Genomic DNA, 17133 nt, shown 5'->3' with positions numbered 1-17133 from the left:
CCACGTGGTATAACCAAAATAAAAAAATAAATAAGATGTCAAGTCTCAAACAAGAATTACATGATGACAAAGTAGGAAGGGCCTGCAGAAGCCATCCGGTCTCACCCCCTCACCTTTCAGTGGAGAAACAGAAGCCATGGTATTCCAGCTGGCCTGAGACTTAGCCTGAGATCTGCATGTCTGCCCAGTCCTGAGCTCCTCCTATTCTCCACTCAATACTGGAAAATCACTTTCCCTTGGTAACTAAGCCCTTTCGCCCTTGGTTGCATCACCCCAGCCACATGCGCCTGATCTCTACATCTGTCACTGACATAGTCCAAGACCAGTCCAAGACCAGGGTGGTAGGTGGGTAGAGGGGGTCCAAGATTAGAAGCAGCACCACCCTGAGACAACAGCCAGCACTCCCACCAACAGCATTACCACTGTCTATAACACCATCAAGCCCCCTCCACAACACAGTCAGTGATACAGGAAATGGACATTTTCCACTTTTCCTTCTTAACTACTCTGTTGTGGGTTGAACTGCATCCTCCAAAAAGTCATGTTGAAATCCTACCCCTTCCCATGCACCCTGTGAATATAACCTTATTTGGAAATACAGTCTTTGCAAGTTATGATGAATTCACATGGAAGTAGGGTGGGCCCTAATCAAATGACTACTCTCTTGTCCGTGCAACAAGAGAACAAATTGGACACATACACAACATAGAGACACAGAAGAGATGGCCATACAAAGATGGAGGCAGAGACTGGAGGGATGCATGCACAAGCCAAAGAATGCCAATGGCTTGCCAGCAAACCATCAGATGCTGAGACAAGGAAGGACGCTTCCTAGAGCCTTCAGAGGGAGCATGGCTCTGCCAACACCTTGATTTCAGGCTTCCAGCCACTACATCACTTTGTCGACAAAGGTCCATATAGTCAAAGCTATGGTTTTTCCAGTAGTCATGTACAGATATGAGAGTTGGACCATAAAGAAGGCTGAGCATTGAAGAATTGATACTATCCAACTGTGGTGCTGGAGAAGACTTTTGAGAGTCCCTAGGACTGCAAGGAGATCAAACCAGTCAATCCTAAAGGAAATCAGTCATGAACAGTCTTTGAAAGGACTGATGCTGAAGGTGAAACTCCAGTACTTTGGCCACCTGAAGCGAAGAGCTGACTCACTGGAAAAAAACCCTGATGCTGGGAAATATTGAAGGCAGGGGGAGAAGGGGATGACAGAGGATGAGATGGTTGGATGGCATTACTGACTCAATGGACATGAGTCTGAGCAAATTCCAGGAGATAGTGAAGGACAGGGAAGCCTGGCGCACTTGGCTTGGGGTCTACGGGGTCACAAAGAATCAGACACAACTGAGCAACTGAACGACAACAAGCCTCTAGGATGTGAAAGGATAAGTTTCTGTTGTTCTAAGCCATCCAGTGTGTGATGCGTTGTTTACAGCGGCCCTAAGAAGCTAGTAACCCCCTCACATATAAAAAATCTGGGGGCACTCATGGTTCCCATACACAGGCTTTCTCCCTACAATTTCAGGAAAGGCCCTCAGAAGCAGCTCCCACCTCCCTCAACAGCACTCCTCACCCATCCTATCTACCAACAGTGCATATGCTAAGTCTGCCCAGGGAGCCTGCAGGCAGCCTGCAGGGAGCAGGCGAGAGGCCAGCCACTCCTAGGGTTTGGGGTACAGTTTGCTGAACACTCTGGTCTATGTCTTGCTGTGGGCACAACCTGTTTTATACAGCTTGGCTCCAAACAGTCTAGAATCTGTTGGCCTTTATTAACAATGACTGATGGTCCCTCTAAGAGGCTGAGAGAGAGGTCACAGGGAAGTACCATCCACAGGAGACGGATCACTCTCATGGGTCCAAGAGTGGCCTGTTAATCGGAAAATTGTTCAAGTAATAGGCTCTCGGGTGATATGGAAAAAAAGCCAAAAAAGAAGATCATACCTTTCAACCTGGTAATGCTGTTCCTGGAATATAATCCAAGGAAATGACACAGAAAAAAAAATCCATTTGGACAAAGATATTTATAGCAGTGTTACTCAGAATTGTGGACTAAAAACTGGAAACGTTAATTGCAGAACAGTTTAAAGACAGTATCATAATAATACCTAACATTTCCTGAGCCCTTACTATATGGCAGGCAATACGCCAAGTGTTTTGGTTGGATTATTTCATTTCACCCTCACAAAAATCTTATGACAAAGCTGTATCATCCTTATTTTAGAGCTAAAGCTATTCAAGGTCACACAGCTAGGAAGTGGCAAGTAACCACTATTTTTTGCCCTCTGCTTAAAATAGTGACTTTACTATGGCCATGTGAAACTGGGCAAGTTCTTTTTAACTTCCCTGAGCCTTAGATCCTCAACTATAAAACAGAAATAAGAATAATAAGACTTATTATTAATTAGTCTAATAAGTCTAAATAGCCTAATAAGTCTAATATTATTAATAATAAGACATCATAAGACTGATAAAAATTAAATGCAAACTGTGTGAAACATTAAGTAAACTATAAAACATTATCCAAATGAAAAGTACTTATAGCCACTCAATGATAACTGAATATCTTATGTGGTGGGGGTCCAACTGTAGTCTATTTTGCATGCCGAGTTGAACAGTTAGAATTTTATCTTTCATGCAGTAAAGATTAACATTGTTTTTTAACCAGGGATATTACAAGCGTATCTGTGTTTTAATGTTGTCTTAAGGTACAATAATAGAAAATCATCTCAGGATGATAAAACTGGAACTTTATTTAATTTCCAATCCTCAACAAACTTTATGAGCTCTCATAAAAACTCTGGTTAGATTCCTCCATAGTGTGGGCAGAATGGGCCTGGAAGCAGCAGTTTCCTTAATTCACTGACTTCCTGCAGGAAACACAGGGGCCTCACCCTCTAAGAGCTGGACCCAGGGATCTAGAATGCCAACAAAGGAAAGCAGAGACCCTGGAGCGCACAAAGAGTGGGAATGTCCCAGCGGAACTTCGGGGGGACTCCCCTCACCCCACCCTTAGCCTACGGAGCAGTAAGGATGGCCAAATGTGTCATGCCCCCAGTGAAGCCTACACATGTATAATGGTGGGGTGGGGGCAGCTATGACTGTCACCAGGAGGCCTGGCACTGTCAAATATCAGGCAATTATGTGATTGGTTCCACTAACCAGGGTCTGGCACAATCTCAGGATCCTGTTCCCATCCCAGTGAACCAGGCTCAATAAGATAAAAGCACCAAAAAACCCAAGGCCTCACCCACACCAGGTAGTCAGCCCCTCCCTGCCCCAGAAAAAATTCAGACTCAGCCCCTTCAGGAAAAAATATCTGAGGTGGGACAAAGTGACCAATAGCCCCTCTCCATACCCTAGACTTCTAACGGGATTTTCCCATCATGTCTGAAACTTGCTTTGCATTTCTCTATAGACTTGCCCACCACTCCTCACTTAATATCCTTCAGAGTGCCCTCTCATCTCTCAGGAGAGGGTTGACATGTTTAATGTAACCCTAGCAACAATGCTGGGAGGTTGTGAGCATCTTCATTATAGAAATGAGTGAAGGTAAGTTCAGACCAGCTAAATAATTTCCCAGGCTCATCCATCTAGTAAGTTGTTGAGGTGGGATTCAAACCCAGGTCTGCAGAGCTGCAAAGCCCAGACCCTTCCCATCAACCACACACCCACTGTCCCAATCAATAAGAAGTAGCTGAGATGGAATCTGTGTACCTGTACAAAATCTGTCTGGTGCACAGAGTTGCCATGGCACAATGTGGTCAATACACAGCTGCCCAGAGACACAATGGTCAGCCATGCTCACGTTCAGTAGGCAGACTGTCCCACCCCTCCTGCTCTGACTCTCCCACACACCTGCAAACCCCTCAGTAAAAGGAGACCAGGGCCCTTGAAAGGAGTTAGTCAAGCTCTTTCAGGACACCAGCACTGGGGCTGGCATCTGGATGCCTGAACTCTTGTGCCAACCACAACTCTCAGGAAAAGGAGAGAGTAATTAGAAAGCAGCTCCCCACAGACCAAACTTAAGTCATGTTTCCAAAATAGCCTCTGAAATGAAAGATCAGCCTGTGCCTGCAGTGACAGCACTTGGACCCAACCCTCCACACAACCCCCATTTCCTCTAGGCCACTGAGAGAACCATAAAGCAAGGTCAGCAGAGGTACCATGAACATATACAGTTCTTCCCACACAGGCACAATATTTACTCACCACCACTTTATGCTTGATGGGAGATAAGAAGTGATATTACTGTGGCCCTGCTTCTGAGAAGCTCCCAGCTCAGTGACAAGCTAAGAAACAAAGACAAGGACAGGTGCAGACCAGATGTTCTAAACTAAGTGGAGTTTATCTTGAGAATGCAAGGCTGGTTCAAGATTTAAAAATCAATCAATGTAATTCACCACATTAACAGACTATAGCTGCTGCTGCTGCTGCTGCTGCTAAGTCACTTCAGTCGTGTCCAACTCCGTGCGACCCTATAGACGGCAGCCCACCAGGCTCCCCCGTCCCTGGGATTCTCCAGGCAAGAACACTGGAGTGGGTTGCCATTTCCTTCTCCAATGCGTGAAAGTGAAAAGTGAAAGTGAAGTCGCTCAGTCATGTCTGACTCTTAGCGACCCCATGGACTGCAGCCTACCAGGTTCCTCTGTCCATGGGATTTTCCAGGCAAGAGTACTTGAGTGGGGTGCCATTGACTTCTCCGAACAGACTATAGCAGGGCTGGGCAAACTATGTCCCACAGGCCAGATCCAGCCTATTGTCTATTTTTGTAAATAAAGTTTTACTGAAACACAGTCATGACCATTCATTAACATTATCTATGGCTGCTTTCATGCTACAAAAAAAAAAAAAAAGGAAGAGTTGAATACTTGTGAATAGTATATATAGCCTGCTAAGTTGAAAATTTTTACTATTGACTCTTTTCAGAAAAATTTTGTTGACTGTTGCTTGAAATTACTGGGAAGAAAGCCCTTTTCACCATAAAATTATAGCAACTCCTACTCCCTCTACTCTCTGTTCTACAGACCAGGTTGGGAAGCAGATGTGAATGAACATCAGAGTCCCAGACCCTATGGGCCTGGCCAGGCTATTGCCTTCCACAAGGAAAGCAGTCCAAGGTATGCTTCTCCCTCATACCGATCCAACTTTCAGGCAGAAGCCCCAGGGCTCTCTGGAGAATCAACTTAGGTAATTAATTTATTTATTTGGCTACATCATATCTTTGTTGCAGGCTTTCTAGTTGAATACCACATTGTCTTGATTATGAAATATTTCAAAATCATCTTATTGGCTTCTGCATAAAAACCTGCTGGAAGGTTTGTTAGTATTGTATTGAATCTATAGATCCATTCTTCCTTTTCAGAATCGTTTTGACTATTCTAGATACTTTGGAAAAGAACTAAGTTGAAAGATTCCCACTCAGTTCAGTTCAGTTGCTCGGTTGTGTCCAACTCTTTGCGGCCCCATGGACTACAGCACACCAGGCTTCTGTGTCCATCACCAACTCCTGGAACTTGCTCAAACTCATATCCATTGAGTCAGTGATGTCATCCAACCGTCTCTTCCTCTGTCGGCCCCTTCTCCTGCCTTCAATCTTTCCCAGCATCAGAGTCTTTTCCAATGAGTCAATTCTTCACATCAGGTGGCCAAAGTATTGGAATTTCAGCTTCAGCATCAGTCCTTCCAATGAACACCCAGGACTGATTTCCTTTAGGATGGGCTGGTTTGATCTCCTTGCAGTCCAAGAGACTCTCAAGAGTTTTCTCCAACACCACAGTTTAAAAGCATCAATTCTTTGGCACTCAGCTTTCTTTATGGCCCAACTCTGACATCCACACTGGAAAAACCACAGCTTTAACTAGATGGACCTTTGTCGGCAAAGTAATGTCTCTGCTTTTTAATGTGCTGTCTAGGTTTGTCATAGCTTTTCTTCCAAGGAGCAAGCATCTTTTAATTTCATGGCTACAGTCACCATCTGCAGTGATTTTGGAGCCCTCCAAAATAAAGTCTGTCACTGTTTCCATCGTTTCCCCATCTATTTGCCATGAAGTGATGGGACCAGATGCCATGATTTTAGTTTTTTTAATGTTGAGTTTTAAGCCAACTTTTTCACTCTTCTCTTTCACTTTCATTAAGAGGCTCTTTAGTTCTTCTTTGCTTTCTGCCATAAGGGTGATGATATCTGAGTATCTGAGGTTATTGATATTTCTCCCATCAAAACTCAAAGCTACAATAATCAAGACAGTGTAGTATTCAACTAGAGAGTCTGCATGCCGCAACTACTGATCCCACATGCTCTGGAGCCCACATGCCACAACCAGAGAGCCCACACACCACAACTTCCACACCACAACTAGAGATCCGTGTACCACAGTGAAAAATCCCACATGACTCAACAAAGATCCCCTGTGCCACAACTAAGATTTAACACAGCCAAAATAATTGATTAATTAATTTTCAAAAAGACAGTGTAGTATTGCTGAAAGGATATACACATAAACCAATGAAACAGAACAGTCAGAAACAGACCCACACATACATTCTCAATTGATTCCCAACAAAGATACAAAGGCAATTCAGGAGGGAAAGGATAATCTTTTCACAACAGTGTTGGAGTAATCGGATGTCTGTATGCAAAAAAGAACCTTTACCTATACCTTACACCATGTGGAAAAAAAACTCAAAATGGATTAGACCTAAATGTAAAACCTAAAACTATAAACATCTTAAAGAAAGCATTGGAGATACTTTTTTTTTCTTTTTTCTATACCACCCAGCAATCCCTTCCTAGATTTTCATTTCACTTGTGTAAATATCTATGTTGACATAAAAACATGTATACAAATACTCATAGTGAATAATTCATTATCACCCCATTCTGGAAACAGCCCAAATATCCCTCAACTGGCAAATAGAGAACACATACAATGACATAACTCTCAGCAGCAAAAAGGAATGACCTACTGGTATACCCAACAACATAGATAAGTCTCCAAGACATTGCACTAAATGAAAGGAGATAAACTTAAAATGCCACATACCATAAGACATTCTGAGAGAGGCACAGTCATAGGTACAGAAATCAGATCAGCAATTCCTATTTAAGGTCTTCAGGTGGTAGAAGACTTGACCAGGACAGTGCACAAGGCGATTTTTAGAAGTGAGGGAAATATTCTGTATCTTGATTATGGTAATACTTACATGACTATGTTTGTCAAAACGCAAAGTTGTACACTAAAATAACTGAATTTTACTGTATGAAAAAATAGAAAAATTTAGAAAAATCATACTTTGGTTTTTCTAATGTGAAAAAAAGTTTTAAAAAAGATTCCATAATGATGCAACATTGGAAAGAAAAGTTATTGTGTAACTAAAACAATGTCTACCACTTGTCAAGCAATGGAATCAAAAGGCAACAGAAACTGCTACATTTATCAAAATAAAGCATACTTTTCAAAGGTAGGGAAAGTTGGTGCTACTAATTCACATGCAACATGTGATAAGTTGGGTACTGAATAATTTTTTCAAAGCTTCCAGTTAACTTTCAGAAAAAGATATTTAACTTTTAGCAACGTTATTTTCTTATAGAAAAACCAGAACTAAAAGTATAAACTAAAGGAAATGTAGATAAAACCCTGGTATTCTTTAATATTCCTCAGAATTATTCTGTTGATCCTAAAGGGGCTGATACACAGGCCCACACCTGTGGCAGATTCATTTTGATATATGGCAAAACCAATACAATATTGTAAAGTTAAATAAAATAAAATTTAAAAAAAAAAGAATTCAAGGATGGCTCAACATTAAAAAATCATGAGCACAGATGATCAAAAACAGCATTTTATCTTGAAGTCTTGTATAACTCTGATATAAAAACACAATTCAGAAGGATCTGAATACTTTGATTATGATAATACTGAAGAAAGACAGTATGATTAAAACCACATTGAAACTTTGTCTAAAGTTGTATATATTAAAGGAAGTGTTTTTTCCCCAAGAATCTGGAAAGTGATGTAAATCTTATAGCCTACGGTAACTTGAAATCAAGAAAATATGAGAATGTTATCTCTTTTCATTATACAACTATTACCATTTTTTTTTTTTCTCTTCAACTAGCTGAATTGGTTTCTGCTAATTTTGAAGATTCCTTCCTAATACACAAATCAAAGAAATAATTACCTAGTAAAAAAGCATTGAAGATTGATTCTCAATTCTGGCTGATACTGTAAACACCTGGGGAGCCCTGTAAAAACAAGAGATTCCCTGACCCCACCCAAGTCTAGGCCAGGGACTGGGAGGCATGGTTTATTTTGCCAACAACGCTCCCAAAGGAATTTTGTTATTAGTGGGTTCTGAAAGACTGCTTCAGCAATACATGAACCGTGAACTTCCAGATGTTCAAGCTGGTTTTAGAAAAGGCAGAGGAACCAGAGATCAACATGCCAACATGCCAACATCCACTGGATCATCGAAAAAGCAAGAGAGTTCCAGAAAAACATCTATTTCTGCTTTATTGACTATGCCAAAGCCTTTGACTGTGTGGATCACAAGAAACTGTGGAAAATTCTGAAAGAGATGGGAATATCAGACCACCTGACCTGCCTCTTGAGAAACCTGTATGCAGGTCAGGAAGCAACAGTTAGAACTGGACATGGAACAACAGAGTGGTTCCAAATAGGAAAAGGAGTACGTCAAGGCTGTATATTGTCACCCTGCTTATTTAACTTATATGCAGAGTACATCATGAGAAACACTGGGCTGGAAGAAGCACAAGCTGGAATCAAGATTGCCGGGAGAAATATCAATAACCTCAGATATGCAGATAACACCACCCTTATGGCAGAAAGTGAAGAGGAACTAAAAAGCCTCTTGATGAAAGTGAAAGTGGAGAGTGAAAAAGTTGGCTTAAAGCTCAACATTCAGAAAACGAAGATCATGGCATCCGGTCCCATCACTTCATGGGAAATAGATGGGGAACTATGGAAACAGTGTCAGACTTTATTTTGGGGGGCTCCAAAATCACTGCAGATGGTGACTGCAGCCATGAAATTAAAAGATCCTTACTCCTTGGAAGGAAAGTTATGACCAACCTAGATAGCATATTCAAAAGCAGAGGCATCACTTTATCAACAAAGGTCCGTCTCTGTCACTGTTTCCATCGTTCCCCATCTATTTCCCATGAAGTGATGGGACTGGATGCCATGATCTTCGTTTTCTGAATGTTGAGCTTTAAGCCAACTTTTTCACTCTCCTCTTTCACTTTTATCAAGAGGCTCTTTAGTTCTTCTTCACTTTCTGCCATAAGGGTGGTGTTATCTGCGTATCTGAGGTTATCAATATTTCTCCCAGCAATCTTGATTCCAGCTGTGCTTCCTCCAGCCCAGCGTTTCTCATGGTTTTTCCAGGAGTCATGTATGGATGTGAGAGTTGGACTATAAAGAAAGCTGAGCACTGAAGAATTGATGCTTTTGAACTGTGGTGTTGGAGAAGACTCTTGAGAGTCCCTTGGACTGCAAGGAGGTCCAACCAGTCCATCCTAAAGGAGATCAGTCCTGGGTGTTCATTGGGAGGACTGATGTTGAAGCTGAAACTCCAATACTTTGGCCACCTGATGCAAAGAGCTGACTCATTTGAAAAGACCCTGATGCTGGGAAAGATTGAGGGCAGGAGGAGAAGGGGACGACAGAGGATGAGATGGTTGGATGGCATCACTAACTTGATGGATGTGGGTTTGGGTAGACTCCGGGAGTTGGTGATGGACAGTGAGGCCTGGCGTGCTGCAATCCATGGGGTCGCAAAGAGTTGGGCACGACTGAGCAACTGAACTGAACTGAGCTGAAAGACTGCTACTAGGAAATAAAAGCTTTAGGCATGTCTTCCCTTTGAAATTTTTTCAAGGTAGTTGTACATGTAAAAATTTTAGCATAAATAAAACTAAACATGTAAACTTTTCAAAATAATGTATGACTTGTCACAATCAAAAGAATTTACAGGGACCAATTCAAAGTCTCTACAGAAGTTCAAATGAGGAAGAGAACTTGAAGCTGAGGTGAAGCTCAGGAGGTCTAAGGCAGTCTCCATTTTGGGACGGTGTCTGACATGTATTAGGAACTTAATCATTCCTTGAACAAATATTTAAGGATAGAAGGACTTGTCAATCAAGGAGGAAAGTGAAGAATATTTCAGGAGAGGATAAGCTCACATAGGCAGAGAGAGAGGAAAGTGCACACTGGGTTTAGGGACAATAAATTAACAAGTTCCATTGCCTTGGAGGTCAGATTACAGAGGCCCTTGCGCTTCAGGTTAAGGGTCTCCTGTGAGAAGCAGGGAGCCACAGAGGGTTTCTAAAGGTGGAGTGACACAGCCAGATTGGGCTTTAAGATTAACAAAGCAGTCAAATGTAAAATGTATTTGTGCCACAGTTAATAGTCCAAGTGTGAGGTAGTGAAGGTCTGGTCACGAGCAATAGCAATATGAAAGTAAAACCCAGGGATTCTCTCTGCCTGGGATAACCTGTAGAGGGGGGAACCACAGGAAGAAGGGCTGAGCAGCTGTGGTCATCTGCAACCAGCTTGTGCCCGAGGTGGCTGCCCAGTCACAACAAAAAGCCTGGACTCCCTAAAACACTTCAGTTGAAACGCTGTGGGGTAGAATCAGTAGTATCTACATTAAATGTCTCATGCCCAGCATGAGGCCCTACTGTGAATGTGAAGACAAGCTTCCGTAGTAGTAAGAGGCCAGTTACAGGTACACTGAAACAGCCTGTCGTCTTCTCCTGAACATGTCCACTTCCACAGTGTTACCAACCAAGTGACTATGGAAATGCTCTGCTGACACGAAAACGAAAATGTGGAATGAGAACTTAACCTGAATGAGGGGGAACAGTAGGAACAGGTGCATTTTAGGCATGTTCTCTGGATGGGCTGAGTACTCGACAGGAAACACGCACAGAGTTCAGGAGAAAAACACAACAGTTATGCCTAACCAGAAAGAAGACATTTTGGAGGAGCGAGGCAAATGAGGGAAAGTACCTTCTCCTGGAGCAGCAGAGGGGAGATGCCTGAGGATCTTTCTTGAACACTCCAACTCACCCACCAGCCAGGCCTTGAGCACAGACGACCGGGCACCATGGCGTGTCAGATACTAAGACTACTTACTGGACTAAGAGCAAGGACGTGGAGATAAACCATGGCCTTTACCCTCAGGAGCTCATGGCCTAGTGTGACACCACAACTTATGACTCCATCGCAAGTAAAGGTTACCAAGCACTTGTTCATCTGCCCGCAGTTCCTCAGGCAAGCAGAGAAAAGGTCCCCTCTCCAGTAAAATATGTGTTTGCAGAGACCTGGACAGCACTGGAGCTGTGCCACACAGCTCCAAACCACAGCCTCTTCCTGGTTTTTCACATAGCCTCCACCTAGTCCATCCCAGGCAAAAGAGAAGAGTCTTTCCTTCCAAGGTCAGTAGAGACTGGCAAGAGCTTCCATGTTCAGTTCATGGGGTGAAAATTCCTGCAAAGGATGGTGCATTCCAGAGTCAAGGCAGGTCCAGCCCCAGGTGTCAACTCTGGGTACTGGGTGGGATGGGGGTTGGGATTTCAAGGGTCAGGGAGAGCTGTGTGGGCAGACACAGGGTACTCTGGGGCCTTGGCAGCAGGCATATGGCAGTGATGGCAGAGTCAGGCCAGATAAGGAAGGAACCTGCTTCCCAGGGCACTCTCAGACTAAAGGAGACAGCCTTCAAAGACTCTGGGGAACCAGAAGGACAGATGAGAGAACCAATTTACATCCATTTCTCTGCCTGCAATGTAGAAGACCCAGGTTCAATTCCTGGGTTGGGAAGATCCTCTGGAGAAGGGAATTGCTACCCACTCCAGTGTTTTGGCCTGAAGAATTCCATGGACAGAGGAGCTTTGCAGGCTACAGTCCATGGGGTCACAAAGTCAGGGATGACTGAGCAACTAACACTTTCACTTTCACTCTGGTCAAAGTCAGGCCTTCCCAGCCCATCACCGTCCTCCATCAGAATGAAGAGATAAGAACTCTGGCTGTTTTCAGTTCTGTACCCAACGTCTTGGCCTCCTAGACTAGGGTTTCCACCTCACTATGATGCAGCTGGCAGGTGGGCTGACAGAAATGAAGCATGAGGAAAGAACACGGAGCCCTGGGAGCCCAGAAGTCTTTGTGGGATGGGCTTTCACTCTGGCTGTAGATTTGCTTCTTATAATTTTTGACCCAGGATAAAGTAAAAACAAAATTGTTCCAGGAACATTCTGGGCAGCAGAGGGAAAACTCCCCCCAAATAAATCTCAGGACAAGCTGTTCTGCATGGTTGAGAGCTCACCACAGGGCCAAAGGTTCTTCACCAGGTTCTAACAAAGGAGGAGAGGAGAGCTTTTGGAGACAAGAAACATGTATTCCCACCTTCCTCTCTCCAGGCCAGTAACTACCCTCTCTCCTGCTCCCTGAGGAAAAGCTTTGCGGCCTTTCCTCGTCACGTCAGCCTCTGAATTTTTTGCTACCCAAAATTCTTCTAATTGAGTCTGAACCACAGAACTAACCCCTCTTTTCTAATTACATACTGCATTCATGTTCGCTGTTTCCCCATAAAACCCAAAGTCCCTTGGGCATAGTACCTTCCTTGTATAATCCTCCACAGGGCTAGATGGAGAGGAGGTCTGTCATTCACGCTTGTTGGCTGAGGTATAGGTCATTCCATAGACCTAGGGAACAATATTCAATATATAGAATAATAGCTATTCCTTCTTTTATACCTCTTTATAGTCACACATTCACTTCATTTATATAAACACCCTCACTGATGAGGGAACTGCACTCAGCCCACAGATGTTAAATACCATACCCAAGAACAGCCAGCCAGTGAGTGAACAGGATGCTCTGAGCCCAAGCTTAACTCCAAAGAGCGTACTCTACCCTCATGCTCCTCTCTCTCCGAAGGGGATCTGCTCTGCAGCAGAAATATCAACCTCTGAAAACAAAACAGATAAACAGCATCCTCGATGATGAAAGCTCAACTGTGAAGCATTTTGGTTCCTGAAAGATTATGTGAACTAACTCATAGAGTCCTGCATTCACAAATTAGCATCCATCCAATCTGGGGGCCCAGAGTCAGGGGAAGCAGGTGGAAATTAAGCAGCAGATCTGAAAGAAAAGGAGATCCTTTCCTCAACCCCTTTCTTTTGTTCTCCAGAGGGCTCTGTACTCAGGACCCAAAAGAAGAGGGGAGAGGAGAAAGGGGGACAAAAGCACCAACTGTGGGGGGAGGGGACAGCACTGGGATATTCGAGAAGCCAGATCTATATGAAAATTCCCACAGCTCCCTTGCAGGGTGTCCCTCACAAGCATTCGCCCTCAGACACAAGGGACAGTGAGCAGGAGGACAGTGTAAGCCTCTGGAAGTCCAGCCCTAGCCCCACGAGCAGCAAACAGGGAGGCCTTCCTCCAGGCTCTGCTCCTGTCCCAGCCCGGTTTCACAAGGGCCACAGCCCCGACAAGCAGGAGCATCTGACACGGCAGGAGGGCTACATCTGCAGCCGTAGTGACAGTCCCCGAGGTCCACCCACCTTCAGGCTGTAAGAGCTACAGGTGCTCAACCTGCTGGCTTAAAACAAATGGAGAAGTGTGAAGCCAGAACTCAACAGACAGACAAGGGAATTCTGCGGAAGGGCACAGGTGGGCGAGGCGAGTGACTCACACAGCAGACCCCAGCCCGCACAGTCACCTTTCTGTGCTTGTGGAGCAGGAGGCTGGGGGAGTGAAAGGAAGGGGGCAGACGTCACACGGCACAGGAGCCTGTTCCAGGGACATCTGCGCTGCTCTCTGGACTCCCAGCCCCAGGCCACCACTTGTATGCTTTCCATGCAAATGGTCCTACCTCGTGCCCCCTGGGTACACTCCCTGGGGTTCAGAGGAGAAGGACACAATAGTCAGGTTGGGAGAGGATAACATCTTGTGTTGGGAAAGTTTACTTTCTAAGGGTGTTTCTCTAAAATTCTCCACAATTACAGAAAGGATAGGACAGGAAGCTTATAAGAATGAACAATTTCCCAATCAGAGTGTGTTGGCTTGAACTGGGGGAAGGGCAGTCAGGCTGCCAAGGGGCCCTGGTGTATATTTCCAGAGCACCAAGAAGTGTTTTCAGAAAGATACTAAGTAAGAGTCCACATGTTCATTGGGTCTCTGAACCCCTACCGGGGCAGGGCTGCATTCTCAAATTGCCACCTCTTGAATCTCTTAAAAGAGAAAGTGCCAATAAATCAACTAGTTCTGTTTCACAGACTCAGATTCATATTTTTTGGGGGGAGGGAGGGATGTGTGTGAAGCAAGAGGGCAATCTTATAGATACTGAGGCCATGGTGATCCCAGAGCATTCACAATCTATTCCACTGAGGCTGAGTCAGACCGCCCTCCCCCCGCTACCATTAAAACTCCTCTCCCACCTTTGGCTCTGCAAGGGCCTCTCTCCTAACCCCAGCTCCCCCCTCCTCAGTTAGTTAGATACTACACAAAATAAACCAAATACACAAATCCTTTGCCACCTGGAGCAATTTTCCAAGTTCATGCCTAGTAGTGCCTGAGGACCAGCATCTTTGTGCATCATGAGTGAGGGAACAGATATGCACATCCTGGTGAAAAGGCTCTTGTGCAAGTCCCCAGGGTACCCATTACCCAGTCCAGTAGCCAGCATCCAGCCACCCCACCCCTGTCTGCCAGGACCCAGTGCCCAGGCTCCCACTTGCTCTGGCTGAAGGCTCTTAGCCCAGTCAGGATGGAAGACAAAAGGCCCACCTCACTCTGGGCATTGAGAAGGAACATTCCATACCAGCCCAGGGCACTGTGGTGCCAGCAGCGTCACCTTCCACATGGCTGCAGTATGCAGGGAAGGGAAAGAGACTAAGACAGGATCACCAAAGAGAAAACGCAAGGGGATTGAGAATTTAAGACAAAATAAAGAGATGGAGGAGAAGAGGGAAATAAAGTGAGGAGAAAACAAAACTATTTTACTACAACCTGAGATGCCTTTTAGGTGGCCAGTAAGGTTACCAGAAGCACCTACCATTCCCCCTGTGCTTAGTCGCTCAGTCGTGTCTGACTCTCTGTGACCCCATGGACTGTAGCCCACCAGGCTCCTCTGTCTATGGGGATTCTCCAGGCAAGAATACTAGAGTGGGTTGTCATGCCCTCCTCCAGGGAATCTTCCCAACCCACGGATCCAAACCCAAGTGTCCCGCTTTGCAAGAGGGACTCTTCACCCTCTGAGCCACCAGGGAAGCCCTTCCCCCAGAGATTTTGTTGGATCTGTGGATCCCCCACACTTTAAAGGGTGAAGGGTCCCCTAAACAGTCCTCTCAAACCCACCATTTACAAATAACTTATTGACCAGCTGTGCATTTTGACAAATGACTGCACTAAAACAGGGAGGAACCCACAGCCCCAGGTGGAAAGGGGACACAGCACTAGTCAGGCTGTGGGGTGGGTGGCAAGTGGAGATTTCACATACTCTGTTCTTTGCACTCAGGGAGAGGAGGGATGGTAGAAACCAGTGGCCTGAGGCCTGGTACTATTCCCACTGCCTGGGTGTGCCCCCACTTCCCCCCAGCTCCTTCCATTGCAATGGTTATTTTTACCCTTGCTAGGCAGCAAAGCAGCTGGGTCTTTCTACTTCAGGTTACTATCTAGAGGATGTGCCCTCCTCACCCCTCAACGACAACAAATGCTTGAAAAACTCTCCCCACCAGCCATCTTCACATCTGCAACACCACTCCTAGAAGTTCAGTCCTTTGGGTCTTGAGGAGTGTAAGCAGCCACAAGTTCCATGGAGGAGTTCTGCCTTAACCACTGACAGCTAACACCTGGGAATTAGTTTAGCCTCAACTTTCCAACCGCAATGATCTGAGAACAAGAGTCTTTCAACCATAAAACTGGCTGAAGACAGGCAGAGCAGCAGGCGAGGGGCTTGAGTGAGGAGCAGGGAGGGAGAGAAAGACTGCAACGCCTGGCGCCCCAATTTTGTCTGGGACCCCAGAGCTGCACCTATTGCCATATCTTCCAGGGCTGCATTTAGACAGGGAGGACTTTCACGTGGCACCCCCGCCCCGCAGCTGTCGTTCCCCAGTCATCCTGCAGGGCGCTGGGGAGCTGGGAGAAGAGCCCACCTTTCTTCCTTGCAGGCTAGCGGCTATTTGCACCACTCAAATCAAAGGTATCCCTTTCGGATGACCCCTATAGAGACAACGACGTCACTGTCCCCAGGCACCTCACCTTCCAAAAGAAAACCGAGGCTGCTTGGAAGTGCTGGGTCGCCCCCTTATGCGTCCCCGCGCCCAACTCCGCCGCACGCAGGAACCCCTCTCCAACAGTGGAGCATGGAGCAAGCTCCCAATACAGGGTCCCGACCCCGCGATCCCCGCCTTCGGGGAGTGACTCCCAGGGGCCGCGCCGGGACAAAAGCGTGGGGCGGGCTCACTCACCCGCGCAGCGAAGGCAGCCCGGGAGCCGAGGCACAGCGCTCGGCAGGGTCGTCCCGCCGGCGCGCAGCGCGGGCTCAGCGCTCAAAGCGCTGCTGGCTGCCAACCCGGCGGCACTGGGAGCAGGAGAGGCGCGTCCGGGTCGGGGCAGGGGTGAGCGGCCCAGCGAGAGCGCGAGCAAGTGGGAGAGCCCCTCAGAGCCCTACGCTCAGAGTCCCGATCCAAACTGCGGACTCGGACTCACACGCGCTGGTTTGCATGTCATTTGCATAGCGCACTGGGAATGGACCTGCGGTCCTTCCGCCACGCCCACCTGCCCTCCTCCCGGGGTCGCGAGCCGAGAATCCGGAGCGGAACCGGGCGCGGGACGCCGGTCCACTTAGCCCTTCCCTCGCCCCGCCCCAACTCCTTCTCGCACACCGGACTGGTGGCCTTCAGTGTGTTTTCTCAAGTTTTCCCCTGGAAGACCACTCGATACACAAAAGAAGACCACACACTGGAAAAACTCTGTTGACTTTAAAATTAATCGTCTTTTTCTTTGATGTGGCTACCAAAAACAACAACGAATCGAGTAGATTCCCCAAATGAATGCAATTTTGGTTTTCGGACAAAGTGTCGCGAAAAACGTGCTCACT

At 45.9% G+C, this 17133-nt stretch overlaps 1 protein-coding gene across 5 annotated transcripts in view; it reads right to left on the bottom strand.

Moving 5' to 3' along the window:
• Nucleotides 1–16741, bottom strand: part of MYLK (myosin light chain kinase) — a 281903-nt gene extending 265162 nt beyond the window's left edge. For 2 of the 5 annotated variants that reach the window (XM_086402723.1, XM_086402766.1), the window contains exon 1: nt 16502–16734. The gene's annotated coding sequence lies outside the window, so the exon portion shown is untranslated. Of the gene's footprint in view, nt 1–16292 lie in introns of all 5 variants that reach the window. The other 3 variants (XM_086402745.1, XM_086402734.1, XM_086402759.1) reach the window with 3 other exon arrangements.
• Between the last annotated feature and the right edge of the window lie 392 nt (nt 16742–17133).

Source organism: Bos grunniens, chromosome 1 (genome assembly GCF_055505025.1).
Source record: "Bos grunniens cultivar Pamir isolate PY7600 chromosome 1, Bosgru_T2T1.0, whole genome shotgun sequence".
NCBI lineage: Eukaryota > Metazoa > Chordata > Mammalia > Artiodactyla > Bovidae > Bos > Bos grunniens.
This window is presented reverse-complemented; position numbering and strand designations above follow the sequence as displayed.